Source organism: Cynocephalus volans, chromosome 6 (genome assembly GCF_027409185.1).
Source record: "Cynocephalus volans isolate mCynVol1 chromosome 6, mCynVol1.pri, whole genome shotgun sequence".
NCBI classification, from domain to species: domain Eukaryota; kingdom Metazoa; phylum Chordata; class Mammalia; order Dermoptera; family Cynocephalidae; genus Cynocephalus; species Cynocephalus volans.
Genome location: NC_084465.1, coordinates 78,766,476 through 78,782,507, shown reverse-complemented (window position 1 = coordinate 78,782,507; position 16,032 = coordinate 78,766,476). Strand labels below are relative to the sequence as shown.

Below are 16,032 nucleotides of genomic sequence, written 5' to 3'. Positions count from 1 at the left end.
TCTGTGGTACTTAAGTAAATTCGTAGCACATCTAAAGTAAAATACAGATCTTCATTCCAAATTCTAGATCAGATATACAGCCAAATCATATATAGAGAAATGTAATTTTGAAGTAATTTTCCTTAGAGTAAAATTTGGAATTTTTATTGATTTATTTAATATAACCATTTGAGTCAAAGGAAATAACTACAAAATCACAAGGTTTAGTAACTGGCACAGTCACTCATTTTGCCAGCTGAAAAGAAATTGATGCAACATGTTGCACTTTGATCATTCATGTTTCACCACTGAACCCAAACACACAGAGAATACTTTACCCAAATGCTCACAGTAAGTGCCAATCTTCATTTTTCCATATCAAGGAGAGATAAGGATATGGAAGAATATAAAAAATCTGCAGATAATCTTGAAATCTTGTTTTAAATAATGCTTTTCACTTCCTGTCCTATCAAACTTTTTTTTTTAACCAGATTTCCTAACAGGGTTGCCTTCTCCTTGCCCCTGCCTGCCCCCTCGTGGACAGCAGCAGGATGATAAAAAGAAAAAGAAGGGAAAAGACACGTGGCAGAAAGTCCATGGCGAGATGATGAATAAGTATTTAAGATAGGTGTAACCACAAGTCACTGGATAATCACTTCTAGTAAGACTTTTATTTGTATATTTTAAAATAATACCATGTTCTTAACATTAAATTTAATTTTAACTAATTAAAGGCAACTGGCTCACTCTGCTTTAAGATTGCAGGAGGGAATCCTAGGGGAAAGGGAATCAAGAGGAAAATTGTTACACAATGTACTTTTCAGGGTTTACTAAGTCATTGGCTAGAGTTGACTTTCCTATTAAATGTTTTGTGTAACTGAAAGAGTGCCTCACATCTTCATGAGAATATTGGGGCAATTGGAGTAGAGGAAGGTTTATCACTTCCCAGTTCTGTTTTTTTTTTTTTTTAATTGTTTTAATTGACAGATCTTTATAGTTTTATTTCCATTCATGCAGGCAGCATCCTAAAAACAAAAGTTTCTTTTTCTTTGAGTTCATTGGACCACTTAAAAATGATAGTCATGTAAAGGTTCAGTCAAGGACTTTTAAAAGGATAAACAGAACTTTTTAACCAGTAACTGAATAAGTAAGATTTTTATGATAAATCAACCTGAAAACCCTAAATCCTTCAATTGTAAAATGTCCCCTATATTTCCATAATAAAACTGATGCAACAAACGCCATTTAACAATAACAAAATTGAAAACTCAATATTTTTTAGTTTTTCTTATACCAATAGACATGAGATTGTACCCCAAAATTTCTATCCTGATTTGGCCTTGAATTTCAGTCCACCTCTTCCCTTCCACAGCTGTTTGCAGGTGCATTCTTACTTAAATAATGGGGCTCTGTGGAGAAGACCTCAAGGGAGTTGAAGGGATAGAGAGAGCTAGGGAAGAGAAGGGGATGAAAAAGATTTTAAAGGATGAAACAAATATTATGAATTTATGTAGGTCAAGACATTTAAAATTGGCTTTCATTTATATTGTAATGTGGGAATCTTTCAGCTACTCTGAGCAGATAGCCCACTTGTTTTATAGAAGAAAAAATTCTGAGGATGCTGTCAAGCATTGCACAGGGTATTGACTTGGTATGATCACCTATAAAAACTGAAAGCTGAGCTAACATAAATTTATGTTTTAGACTTGGGACTGTAGGAGTACATGAGAAATATTTGTCGTGTTGGATATTTTGAGCTAATAGAGATATGCCCACAGGCCTATTCTGTTCCAGATAAATATCATTATTTTAATAAGTAGAAAAGGAGATTAGAAAGAGAATTGATCCTCACAATTAAACAAACATCAAAAAAATCCGTGTGTATGTGTGTGTGTGTGTGTGTGTGTGTGTGTGTGTGTGCATATAGAAGTATATATACAAATACTTTTGATCTTTCTGTTCTACCTAATGTTTACAAAAGACGGGGCCAACTTAATAGTCCATTTTTCCACAGCTTGCATCAAGTTCTTTGTGCTCCACTTCTTTCTGCGGCTTTTCAGCACCTTCATATCCTTCACATTCTTTTATGGCAGAGCACAGCTCTCTCACTTTTTCTAACAAGAAACACACATTGCAGTTAAACAGCCGAGGTCATCCCTGTGCTCGCGTCACAGGTCAAACAAGATCACTTACATTTTTTAGGGGGTCACTTCTTCTCACTGGGTGGGATGTGACCTTTTCCCTGTTCCTAGAAAAGAAACCACCCCAGATGTTCACCACTCCTTCTCTCCTTTTGTTTTTTCCATTCTCTTCCTTGCTTGATGCCAAATACACAGACATTCATCTTGCTAGCTATCTTCCACTACGTTGACAAAAGATTGATCATTCTTTCTACCTAATGTACTTTAAATACAAGAAACAAACAAAATACACACACACACAAAAAACCCCTGAAACTTAGAAAAACTTTAGGGCACAGGTTCTCCTTTAGTTGAAATGCATAATTGTGAAGACTCCCTGGAATTTTCAGCCTGTTATTGAGTCATTATTAACATACATTTCTCTCTGAGTCTGTGCTGCCATCTTAATATCACCTGTGAGCTGCGCTTTTTCATAACCATCCATATTTTGAGCTGCTCTTTGAGAAATAGCTCCAAGAATGTATTTAGTTGTTTTCTTCCTGTGTAGACTGTTCCTCCTGACTCTTCATTAACCACCCAGATGTCCTCCATCTTTCGAAGTTCTTCAGGTTTTCTCACTGAATACAGCTAAGTTTATGCTTACAGGGTTTTGTCTGATTGCAGATATATAGATAATTCTCTTGTTTTTATCTTTTCTAAGAGTAGTCCAGAGGTGGTACCTGCAGAAATTATTGCTATCAATGACAACTTTATGACTTGAATCCTGCCTTTTTTTATGAAGCTCGATCCTAGTTTTATTGGCTCATTTGATACATACTAATTAAAAACATACTCTATGCCAGGTACTGTTCTAGATAGAATGCTGGAGTAGAGCAGTGAACAAAACAAAACAAAACAAAACAAAACAAAACAAAAAGCCTTCTTTTCGTGGAGCTTGCAGTCTAGTGAAAATAGACTTGTAAATTGAAATCAGCCAATATATTGAGGAAAAAATGTCTGCTTTGTAACAAGTACTGAGCTTGATGTCCTATTCTATCTGATTTATATTCTCATTTCCAGATACTTTAATTTTTAAGCAACTTTTACATTTTCCATCTCTTTTACATTCCTAATTTTGTTCTTATTAAATTCTGGAGTTGGAACAAAATAATAAAATTTTGAATAAAGAAATGTGGAAAAAATACCCTACACCTTTTTTTCACTATATCCATCTTATTAGAGAACATTAATATCCTATAAAACATCCATAAACAATATGATTTTCAAAGAAAGTTCATTGACTAATTTTTTGGTTAGAAGAACAATTCTGTAAATTAAAATCACATTTCTCTGAAGATGAATTTTTTTTACAAAAACAATTATTTATTTCAGAGATGAAACATATTTACAAAGACCAGACTGACATCTGAAAGAAAAATTCCTAAATATTACCCTTAAAAAAATAATTAGCAATTAATTCATTGATTAATTAATATTTTAATTGTGACTTATTCCAGAATAAAATAAAATGATATGGAAAACATAGCAAAGTTGTATGTACTCTAAATAATTTTGTCAAATCTCCTTATGCTATGTCTGCTTACAATATTTTTTAGTGAAAACAATATTGTAGAAAAAAGTTGAGGAACTCTCTCTATATAATCTTTTCTAGTACCATTTCTCTCCTTTCAGCACCAGAAATAATTTTAGGCGGGACTACATTTTGACTTTCATGGGTCCTAGGCACTTTTGTCTTCTCGAACCCATTTCTATGTAATAAAAAATATTATAAAATTAGATTGTATAACTGTGCTGGTAAAAGATGAATGATTCAAGCTTGATTCATTCTTACCTATTCAATATTACTATACTCCTTTTTTCTTCTGGTTTTAAAGTAAATTAAAATTAAAACATTTTCAGGAGCCCTTAATATTATCATGGGCCCTCATCGTTGTGTCTCATGGACCTAGTGGCTTAGTCAGCCCTGAAATTCAGCTATCATTCTTAGAATTTTGCTAATATATTCATCTACAAAAAACAATTTTTAAATTACCATTTCTAGTATTAGTTTTGATGATGTTTTGAGAACTAGTTGCATAATTGTGGCTGTCATGTTCTGGCATTTGAAAAAAAATAGTATTTGCCTTTATTTTGTGGACACATTCGGCATTTGCTTTCAGAGTACTATCAATGACACTTTTAATTTCACCCACAAACATACAACCACTGAAACAATATAAATACGGGAAAGACTTCTTAAATATACAGTTGTGTCTTAGAACATAAAAAGTTGTTTTCCTATATTCTCCAGTGGAAAATTCCTCTGTGTGTATGTGTGTGTTTGAGAGAGAGAGAGAGATTCAACTGACTGACTTAGTGTAACTTGTAACATACAGCAAACTTACACTAAAATGTTGGCTTGCCTGGAGATTCGTACTTGGAAAACTGTGCATTTTGCCATGGAGAGAATGTCTGCTGCTGTTTGGCTTTAGAGTACAGTACCATAATTTCTTTCATTTTTTTTGGACAAGCAAGACTACAGAATGTCATCCACACCTTTAAGATTTGCTAATTTCCTCCAGGAGTTTTGCTCTTTCTTATGCCAGTTAGTGGTAGAAAAATAGCTTCCCCCATTCACCAGATGAAGTAATGCTCTGTTACTATTTGCATTTGAATGTAATATGAGTGTTATATCCAAATGATTACCAGCAAGAAAAAAATTGCTTTTTCTTTTGAAGATTTTGTGTGTGTGTGCTTTCACTCTTTAAAAATTTTAAGATAACCAGCAATCTATTTCCTCCTTGAAAATTTTTGAGTTTTCTTCACCTTAATTAATTAATTAATGAGCAATGGCTGCATCAGCTACTGTTTCAAGGCATTGAAGATGCCAGTTCCACTATGATAAACTAATCCTGTCAAGTGGCTGCAATGCCTGAAAATATGCTTTGATATTCATCGTAGTCAAATCCAGTTAAGCTATTGAATTCCATGTTTGCTGGTGAAAGACACTACCACTTTTGCTATCATGAACTAGTAGACCTATTTGGTAGCAACTAAATGTGTTCAGTGTTTCCCTCGTTGTGCTTTTATTTTTTCCCCTCTACCTGATATTTCTGCCTTTACCTCTTGGGCATCTCTATGTTCAAATCCTAACTAACTTTTCCAGCCTCAACTCAAATGCTGCAAATCCTTAAAATCTTCCTCATTTTTTTTTTCTCTGTTACTTCTACCTCTACTTTCCCCCCATTCTTCCCTATTAAGCTGAAAACCCCATGCTTTGATCAGTGTTTGTTTAACGGTATTCACAGTTTTCTTACTTACACCGTGGTTTGCTTCTCTTTTTTACACGTTCTTATCTACTAAGTAAGGAGAAAGGATATGTTGAATAAATACTTCAAATTCAGAAAACTCTGAGCACAGCATTAACCCTCAGTAAATGTTCATGTAAGATATAGATATCAGGCCTTATTACTCCTCGATTAGGTGCTGAGTTGAAGAGTTGAGTAATATACTATATATCTTCTCTCAAGAAATTCAGTGTCTACTTGGGGATACCAAGAACAAATAAATTATGGCAAAGCTCTCTTATCAGTATCATCACAGATGTATAAACAGGGAGCACAGAAAAGGAACTAAGTATTCTGGGTGATGCACATTACTTTTATTGAAAGCAATACTGATTATTATTATATTTATTATACAGATGTGAAACTGAAGCTCAGTGAAATTAACTTGTTCATGGTAAGTAACTTATAAGTAGCAAAGACGAACTTTGAATTTCAGATCGAGCTAAACTTAAATTAAAAGAAGCATGAGAATAAGAACCTAACAGTTTGGGGTGATGATAAAAGAGTGGCCACAGGTCAATTCCAAGAGGAGGTAACACTTGAACAGAGTCTTGAAAGGTGCTTAGAAAAGACAAAGTAGAGAGGCCTGGGGGACCATGACACGAGCAGACATGAAGTGTGAAATATCATGGAGAGTTAGGGGAAATGAAGATAGTTCAGTGCAAGTGAGACAAAGAGTGATGAATTAGAGAGGCAGATAAGAAAACCAGAGAGGATATTTTATGCTAAGACATTTGTGTTTCTGCCCAATAATGATGAATTCTAAACAGAAGAATAAAACAGTCAGTGTTACTCTGTTAGATTGGAGACAGATATGACAATGAGGATGCTATAGCTTGAAATGAGTGAGTGGCTTACAACAGAAAAACATGAAAGAAATATGATATAATTCAGAATCAAATTGATCAGACTTGTTGAAGAGTTGGAGCGGTGTGAAGGCAAATCATTAAGAGGGAGAAATCAGATTTATTGGGTTAGATGATAAAGTAGAAAAGTATGTGTGGAACTACTTAAATATTCTTAATGCATTTTATGTCACATTAAGAAAATTATAAGGAAAATTGAGTAACACTGTCTGCCAGTATAATACTTATTATACAAGTACATAGATAGTCTATGTGTTTCTCAGTTTTAAACAAATGTTCTTCAAAAGCCCAGATGAGATAAATTGTTATGGCTCCCTTTATGTGATTACTCAAATATTTTATGTCAAATGTTCTTGAAAATTTTATTGACTTATCTCGTGAATTCAAGTGTTACCTTTAGAGGACAGTCATCTTACAAATGGACTAAAATATTTTCTCTCAACATTGAATCCAACGTCTCTCCTAGGAAAAAATATTTAACCAATTAGAATAGCCTTTCTGGCTATTTGGATTTTGTGTTAGTTCCGTATCTATTATTTGTTCTTTATACAAAACTCATTCATTTATGCTCACCTATTTTTCTGTTAAGTGCATGTGGTTATTTTTCCATACATGACAATGATTTCATGGAAATATTTTTAAACTAAACACTTTCATAATTGTTTGAAAACTTTTCACATCATCACACAATAATGATCAATCCTGCCCAGAGAGGGAAATATGCTAGTCAGGTATTTTTCTTTTGCCGTTGTATGTCTTATTCTTGACTTCATGGCCAAATTCAACACTGACTTGTCTATGATTTACTCTACTAAATCAAGAAGAAGATAAACCTTTTCTTTCAAAATCTTCATGTTTTAGCCAACATTCATGAGCCATTAGATGCTGAAGACTTACCACACTGTACAGTTATAGCTCCATTTCTATTAAGTAATTTGACTCGAAAAAAAGTTTATTTAAAACTGTATTCCATAATGCCAATAACTACAGTAGTGAAATGTAGCACCACCTAGTATTTATATACTCTTGTTCTTTAGAAGTATTTTTTAAAAAATTCCATTTTTACTGCTCTACATTCTTTGTAGTCCTGCATCGACGTGGTTGGAACTCGATGTTATACTCAAGGAATTTTATGCCCATGCTATCTTTAATACTGGAATTAGAAATGTTAAGGAAGGCCAGCTGGTGATAGATCAAGCTGAACTTATAGCAGATCAGCAAGTATTTATTGAGCAAGTATTTTCCTCTGTATACTGACTGTGCTTGTCTGTGTGTGGTTTTTTTTTTTTTTTTTTTTTGTGTGTGTGTGTGTGTGTGTGTGTGTGTGTGAGAGAGAGAGAGAGAGAGAGAGAGATGGGTGGGTGGTATGAGAAATGTATAGATACCCGTGATACAAGGTAGTCTGTAAACTCAGTGATGTTCTCAAGTTCAAGATGTTCTCAAGTTCAAAGTACATTTGAGAAACAGTGAAGCAAGAGGCTTATTCCAGTTGAGGGATCTTAGGAAGACTATGTGATAGGAAAATTGGGGAAAAGAACCACAAAAACACTAGTTTTGGCTTCTTTCAGGCACAAAGACAAATCTCAGCTCAGCTAATTTTATAGTCGTGTTACTGTGGCAAATTATTTTGTCGTCCTAAATACCAGTCTCCTAATTTGAAAAAGAGAAATATAAATACCTACCCTGTGGTTTGGGGTAGAGAGGGACTCATACAGAGTTAGTATTTGTAATTTATTTGCAATAGTTATTTCTCACTTATGTCCCTTTTATGATGTGTTTGTATTGTTGTTATTATTATGCTTATTATTACAAATTGTTATTTTTACTATTGAATAGTATTGAATAGTCTTGAAGAGTATTGAATATTTTTACTATTGAATAAGCCATGGTCTAAAAGATGAGAAATACTTTAACAAGAAGATGAAAAAGGGATAAATATTTCAGTCAGAAAGAATAGGCACTTGAGCAAGAAAATGGATCTGGAACAGTACAGGTCACCTGGGTCTTAACTATAGTGTTTCCTGGGAGGAGTTGTTAATGCCATAGAGCTTCCAGTTGGAAAACTCCTCATTTGTTAGACAAATGAGATAAGTCACCTTGTCTGTTATCCTCCCACATATCACCAATCTGGAAATTGTAATTTAGCCAGATAAACTCTGAGACTTGTGGGATAAGGTAAAAGCTGTGTAAAAGTCTACCACTGGGCCAAGCAACATTATCTAAAGGGAGTTTGAATCTTTTTAGATATAATGTGGAGTGGTTTCTGTACTGGTTGAGAAATTAAAGTTGGTGATTTTACAGTCTTGTCCACTATAAAAGTTTGTGATTCTGGGGGAAAAAAAAGACTATCATCTTAAATCAGATTATTTCTATATATTTTATTACATGAAATCTTTTCATTTTGATCATAAATGTTCATATATAATAAAGATAATTGAAGAAAACTATATACAATAAAATACTCTGATTTTTGTTTTTCATATACTTGAAGACCTAATTTTTAATGATCACATGAAATATGTATATAATGATGGCATTGAGCTCTGTGTAAATATCCCCTATTGATATCTGATAAACCAGAAAACATTCTGGTTTTCAAATTTGTTTCAGAATTTTGACTGTTATAAATAAAACTGGATTGAGCATTGCTGTTCTTAAAGGCTATTTCCATATTTCTATTCTCCAAATAAGTTCTCAGAATTATAATTCCCGATTGAAATGTTTTGAACATTTTAAGAACTCTGATAAATATACCACTATATTTTCTAAAAGTGTTATAATATTGTACATTTGGATACTGTTATGAATGATGGATACTTACTATCTGTATTTTCAAAACATCTCTGTATTATTTAAATTCAAAATGATTGTGTTAATAGTGAGAATTAAATTTTTGGTAACATTGCCATTCTCTAACCATTTGTTAATTGGAAACTGTAAACTATAGTCTCTCTCTTCTCCCTGCCACATCCCACATTTCTTATCCTTCCCTGCATTATTTTTCTCCATGACAATTACTACCATAGAACATATTAAGTCACACTTTCTTATCTTGTCTAATGTCTATATGTTCTGCATAAAGGCAGTACTTATGTTACTCTATTAGATTGGAGGCAGATATGACAATGAGGATGCTATAGCTTGAAATGAGTGAGTGGCTTACAACAGAAAAACATGAAAGAAATATGATATAATTCAGAATCAAATTGATCAGACTTGTTGAAGAGTTGGAGCGGTGTCTGTTTGCTGCTGTTTCTTCAAGTTTAGAACAGTGCTTACCACATAGTATGTGCTCAATAAATATTTGTTGACCAAATAAATGTATAATTATAGTTTTTTCTTTTTTGTTGTTTTTTTCAGCCTAGTTATCTTTAAAGAAATATGTGTTTTCTAAATATGAATGAGGATTGCATACAACAAAAGTACAAATCCTTTCCCTGTTTTATGTTCTGAAAATATCTTCCTAGTTTGTTGTTTGGCTATTAATTTTACATATTACAGATTTTATGCATAACATATATTACATATTTTTTTCAGTATAGATGTTTTAAAATCTTAAATGCCTGTTTTTATTTTATTTTGCAATTACAATTATGTCCATAGCTTGTAGTATTCAAATTTTCTCTCTTATTTTTGAGGTATTTAAAAAAATATTCAGTTCTATTAGATTTTAGTTTCTTCCGCTATTTTTTATTATTTTATTTGGGTATTATTTAGGTTTATGATTAGAAGTTAACATTATGCTTTCGTAGTCATTATTACTGTACCACATTTGGAAAAATTTCGTGACTTTTTTATTTTTCATGTTCCTTTATAATGCATTGAATTTTCATATGCAGTCTATATAGTCTTTTACATTGATCGGAATGAAACTCTAGATGCATTTTAAAATATTTTGGTAAGGCTCCAAGTAACTCCAATGATGTTCAGATGGGAATAGCTTTCAGTTTTCAAATAAATATGAAAACACTTGACACCTTTAAATCAATCAGCCTTCCTATTCCCACAAATTTTATCCTAAATTATTTAAATATTTAAGAAAATACTATTATTATTATTATTTTATGGCTAAATCCATTTATTCCAAAATAAAAAGCAAAATACACAGGAGCCGCATCACCAAGGTGCTACAGTCCCATCCCTGCTTCCTTCCTCTGTCCTGTGCTATCAATAAATAAGTTTCCCAGATCCAAATGATTATTAGAACCTCCTCCTCATGTGCTAGCTCCAACCTCCGCTATGATATAGGGGGCAGCCCTAGCCCTAGAATATACAAAATGTTACATTGATACAATATATACACTGGGGGAGGGGAAGCCCATCCCCCAACAGCCTGTGCCCCTGGCTGGTCTACAGTTGGCCCCAACTGTCATCAGGCCAGAAAGAATGCTGCTTGGTGGTCCAGCCCCACTGCTTCAGAGAGGAGGGAAGCCGCTTAGGAAAGACTGCCTGCACTGACTCTGCCTTCGCAGGCTGATGGCTAGCCCCCACTATCTGAAGGCCCAGAACATGTGGCCTGGCTGTCCTGCCCCAAAGTGCCTCTCAGGAAGATTTGAGCCCCCAGAAGGAAGACTGTCCTCGCCTAGCCTGCTGCTAAGGGTCCCCCTGGCCTGGCTAAGCATGCCACTAAGGGCCCCTCTGGCTTGGCCTGGGCTACCACTAGAGCCCCACCTCCCCAGTACCCTTGCCTTGGCCTGCCTGTAGAGCTGCCCTGCTATCTTGCCTCAACAGACCTGGCTATGATGGTAAAGGGTCTGCACCTGTCTGTGTCCCCCCATTAGACAGAGTTATTTTTTTTTTTCTTGTTTTTCTTTTTTTTAGACAGGAGTCTTAATACTATAAAGGGGTGACTGGGAAGGAGTGGAAGAGATGAGGTGGCAGGGACTGGGTAGGGACATAGCCCCCAGCCCCACTTCGCTGGTATTTGTCTGACACATCAGACAATCATGATCTTGACCTTGTCATTCTCATCCGCTTAGTAGAAGAAGGAAATATGAGGTGTTGCCCAGGGGGTTCTGGATCTCAGGCCTCAGCTGCATGATCTTTTGTTTTTGTTTTTCTAGTTTTTTTCTTGGTTTTTGTTTGTTTGTTTTCTTTTTTTTTCAGCTTTTGTTTTTTAGACAGGGGTCTTAATATTCAAAGGATAAAGAGGTCACTGGGAAGGAGTGGCAGGGACAGGGTGGCAAGGATGGGGTGGCAGGAATGGGTGGGGCACAGCCCCAGCCCCACATATTAGATAACCATGATCTTAAGCTAATCGTCCTGGTGTTCCCAGTACAAGAAGGAGATGCATGAGTTGTTGCCCAAACCTCGGTGCTCCTGGGGGTTCTGGATCTCACACAGCAGCTTCATGATCAGCTGTGCAGTGGGATTAACAGTGGAATCCCCAGCGTCTCCTTGTGCCAACTCCACATTGTCAGCAAGGCTCTCCTCGCAAAGATCTTCCTGCTTGTTGGCAGCTCCAAGTTCCTGAGGGGCTGGAGACCCTGGAGCGCACTCATCAGCAGGGATCTAGGCAGCTGCCAGGAACTTGCCCTGCCACTGGCTGGGCTCGCCCGCAAGCTGCAGCACCAGCTCCTGCCGCTCCAGCAGCTTCACCTTCTTTTCCTTCTTGCTCTGAGCTAGTCAGCTGATGTACTCCTCCTCCGCCCTGTGTCGCTCCTTCAGCACTGCCCTCTGGCTCTGGTACAGAGCAATGTAGTTGCCAGTGTGTCTGTCTGTCTCTCCAGAGCTGGATGCAGCGAAGTTCCAGTACCTCCACCCGCTGCTTTAAATCTGCCTTCTCCTGCATGAGCTCCAGAAAGCGGCTCTCCAGCTTCTCCATGGCCCGCTGCAAGGCCCGATGGGACTCCCCAGATACACAGTTGCCCCCGCTCCCAGGGATTGAGGCCTCCTTCCCCGGCTCATTCTGGGATGCGGCTGCCAGGGAGCCGGGTGCTGGCAGCAAGCCTTGTGCTCCCCTCAACTGCCCACGCACGCAGGCGTGCCTACTCTTCCCCGGCACTGGCTAGCGTTGAGTTAAAGAATGCCACCAGGGCTTTTGGCTCTCTAGATCCTCTGGGATGCTTAGTCTGGATCGAGGAACCTCCTCACCCTTCTCCTCCGATCCATCTCCTTCCCCGGACACAGCCATGAGGCTCAGCTGAACCTGCTGGTTGTGCTGGCTGGCCCCTTCCAGGCGTTCCTCGGTCTCCTGCCACTCCCGGCAGACCACCTCGGCTGTCCCTTTGCCCTGAACCTCCTCATGGTGCAGCTGGTCCATGAGCTGGGTCTGCAGCAGCAGCTGCTAGTGTAGCACCTCCTTCTTGGATGTCAGCTGCTGGTAGGCGGCCACGTGCTGCTGCAGGTGGACCAGGTACAGGTCTCCCTCCTGCTGCAGACTTTGAGCCTCTTGGCTCTTCAGCTCCACTGTCTCCTTAAGGTCTCCCAGCTTCTCCAGCAATTGACCCAACTTGGCCAGCTCCGTCTTCACGTGCTGCTCCGATTGCAGCGCACTGGTGACCTCCACGCTCTCATCAGCCAGCCTGACGAAGCCGGCCTGCAGCTAAGCCGGCTGCTCCTTGAGCTGGCGCCTCTGGGAGAGCGCACGGCTGATGGTGGTGCGATGGATCGCTCTGCGTGCTTTCCATGGTCTGCTTGCGCTCCGCCGCCCGCTAGCCCCAGAGCTCCGCAGCCTGCTCCAGCTCCCGCTCCTCCTGTTCCCTGATTCAAGCGGCTCAGCCCTGATACGTCAGTCTTTCCAGTTACTTCCGCAGCTGCGCAGCCTCCGCCTGCAGCCGCTGTTCTTCCTTAGAGGGCTCTGCTGCGGGCTCTGGGGATGATGGCTCAGCTGTCTGCCTCCTCGGTTCGGCCAAGCAGGTGTCCAGCTCCTGGATCTGATTCAGGCCGTGCTCCTTCTCCTCAGTGTGCACACCTGCTCCTCCATCTGCTGTGTCCTCTGCTGCCAGGTGGCACGCTCTCCATCTAGATGTCCCGTGTATTGGTCCCTCTCCAGCTGCAGTTGCTGAAACAAGTTGCTGATCATCAGCTGCTCCACGTGTGTCTCCAGAGTGGCCCGCTCTTCTATGGCCTACTGTGACTGCTGGTTTCTACAGGAGCTTCAGACCGACTAGAATTGTTGCCGCAGGAGCTCAGATGTCTCTATTTCTTTTGCAGCTCCTCCACCCCGAGCTGCATGGTCGCCTTCTCTGTCACTAAAACCCAGAGCTCCTCTCAAGTTCGGAGTTGTGCTGCTTAAGGTCCTCACTGTTTTTCTTGTTGTACAACTGTAGCTTAAGAGCATCTCACTCTGCTCTTGTCACACCTCTCTGACTGCTTCTGGTGTGTGGAGACGGCATTCTGAATCTGCTCCAGTTCTCCTGTGCGCTGCCGAGATGACCGCAGGCGGCTGGCCAGGTGCTTTCTGCCTGGCTGCCTGGTAAGTGTGGGCCAGGCCTTTCTGTAGTTCTGCCATTTCAGACACTAAGATCCCTATGGTCTGAATGTGAACCTGCAGTTGTTCCCATAGAGACCCCTGTTCGTTTGCCTAATTTTGCTGACGTTCTTCTCTTTTTCCAGTTGATCCAGAGTTTCGTGGTGCTGCTGCTTCAGTTCCTCTATCTTGCTACTGAGTTGTTTGTTTGCTAGATAGCTGGAGTCCAGAGCTACTGCTAGCTCTCGGTACCAGCTCTCCAGATCCTTCACGTTAGTACAAGATGTGAGTCCCTCCCCACTGATGTAGGATGTGACCATTAAACTGTTGAGAGAGCTGTTGGAGACTCTCAGTTGATGACAAAGTCTTGGTCTTGTCCATGAGGTCAAGGCTGTTGTCAGCATCATGTTTTCTGAGGTGATGTCATGCTAGTGAGACTAGGACCAGGCAAAGGGACACTGCCAGGTAATAAGGTGTCATCAGCAGGTAGCGGCACAGGAACAAAGTGGTCTTTGGGTGTATCCTTGGGTGAATGGCAATGACCACGAGTGGTTGACTCAGGGCTACTGACTTTTTTTTCTTTTTTTCTTCTTCTTTGCTCCTGCAGGACCACTAGAACAGTTCTTCTGCTGATATTGTCTTAACATTTTCTTGGCCACGGCCAATTTGTGCTGTTGGGTTTCTTCCAACATTCCAGGCCAGGGAGAGGGAAATGGAAATATTTTTATTATTAAGATTTTCATATATATATATATATATATATATATATATATATATATATATATCGCATTTTTAAAATTAGGGTTATTCCCATGTAGTTTATATTTTTTTCTCTTTTAATTGAGATTGTATTCTATCATTTGATATTATTGATATGTTGAAATACTAGTCTACATTTTTATTTTATCTGGCAATTTATTGACCACTCTTAGTAATTCTAATTGTTTTTGAGTTCATTACTTTTGGGTTATGTAAAATAATTTACTCTCTTCCTTTTCCATATTCATATCTCATTTCTGTTTCAGGTTTTATTGTACTTTTAAATACATCCACAAATACTAGCAGATATATCTGTATTGTTTTCAATTTTAATGGAATTCTTCTGGCATGTTATGACCAACCTGTTAGAGGTTTGTACTCTGTGCCCTAATGTCTTATATAGCAAAAAAGAAAAAAAAAATCTTTTAAAGATTATTTCTATTCCACATGATTAAATGCCAATTCTGTTATACTATTAATCTAAATAAAATTTACTGGCTGCTTGTCACATAGTTTGACAACTCTGCCTTATTTTCTTGAATCTATTCAAGATTTTGAACTTCAAAAATTTAATTTTCATTAAATGTATATCGTTTGAGCTAAGACATCTATTCATTCATCATTTTTAACCTATATTAAATTACTAACTCTCCTTTCTTAAATATCGCTATTTAGATTTTCTGCTAAATGTGACTTTGTATAATACCACTATTTCTTCAGAGATCTTGCATCTCTGTGCATTCTGAGTGCTTTAAATATTACACAACAACTCAAATATGCACAAGTCCTAGGAATCTAGAAATATTTGAAATTGAGGAAGATGAGGGAAGCATGTTATTTTAAACAAGGCAAACACGGAGAATATTAGTTTAATATTCACTGGGGAAAAGGCTAGTATGGATTAAACAGAAATGCAGAGAATCAGACATAGTTTATATCATTATTCACTAATCAAACACTGGTCGTTGTGTGAATACTTGAGTATATAATTTACCATTAGTTTGGGGCTTGGCTTGGCTAGACTATGAGCTGGAATGAAACAATAATCCTTTATAACTAGTATCTTGGGTGATTTTTGTTGTTATTTTAAATTTTATATAACTTAGATAAATCATAGGTTTGTACATTGGAGTGATCCAAACTTTATTAAGTTCATTATCTACATATGTAAAAATCATTTTGGGACAAATAACTTCTTCTCTTACTCTAATACCTCTACCAATATTTTCCCCCTACCTAACCTGTGAAATCTTTCAGTGATGTGAGGGAAATGGTATAGTTTAATTCTAGGTCTCTCCTTTGTCTTACTTAGCCTTTTATCATACAATCTAGCAATCCCACTAGTGGGTATATACTCAAAGGAAAGGAAATCAACATGTTGAAGGGATACCTGCACTCACATTTATTGCAGCTCTATTCACAATAGCCAAGGCTATGAACCAACTTAAATGTCCATGGATGAATTATTGGATAATGAAAATGTGGTATACATGCATGATGGAATACTACCCAGCCATAAAAAAGACTGAAATTCTGCCATTCTCAGCAGC

The 16,032-nt window shown here is 37.8% G+C and overlaps 1 protein-coding gene and 1 pseudogene across 1 annotated transcript in view; one reads left to right on the top strand and one right to left on the bottom strand.

Moving 5' to 3' along the window:
- AGMO (alkylglycerol monooxygenase) overlaps nt 1-16,032 on the top strand; it is a 327,960-nt gene that overhangs the window by 240,202 nt on the left and 71,726 nt on the right. The window lies entirely within an intron of this gene.
- On the bottom strand, nt 11,545-14,415 carry LOC134380580 (golgin subfamily A member 2-like; annotated as a pseudogene).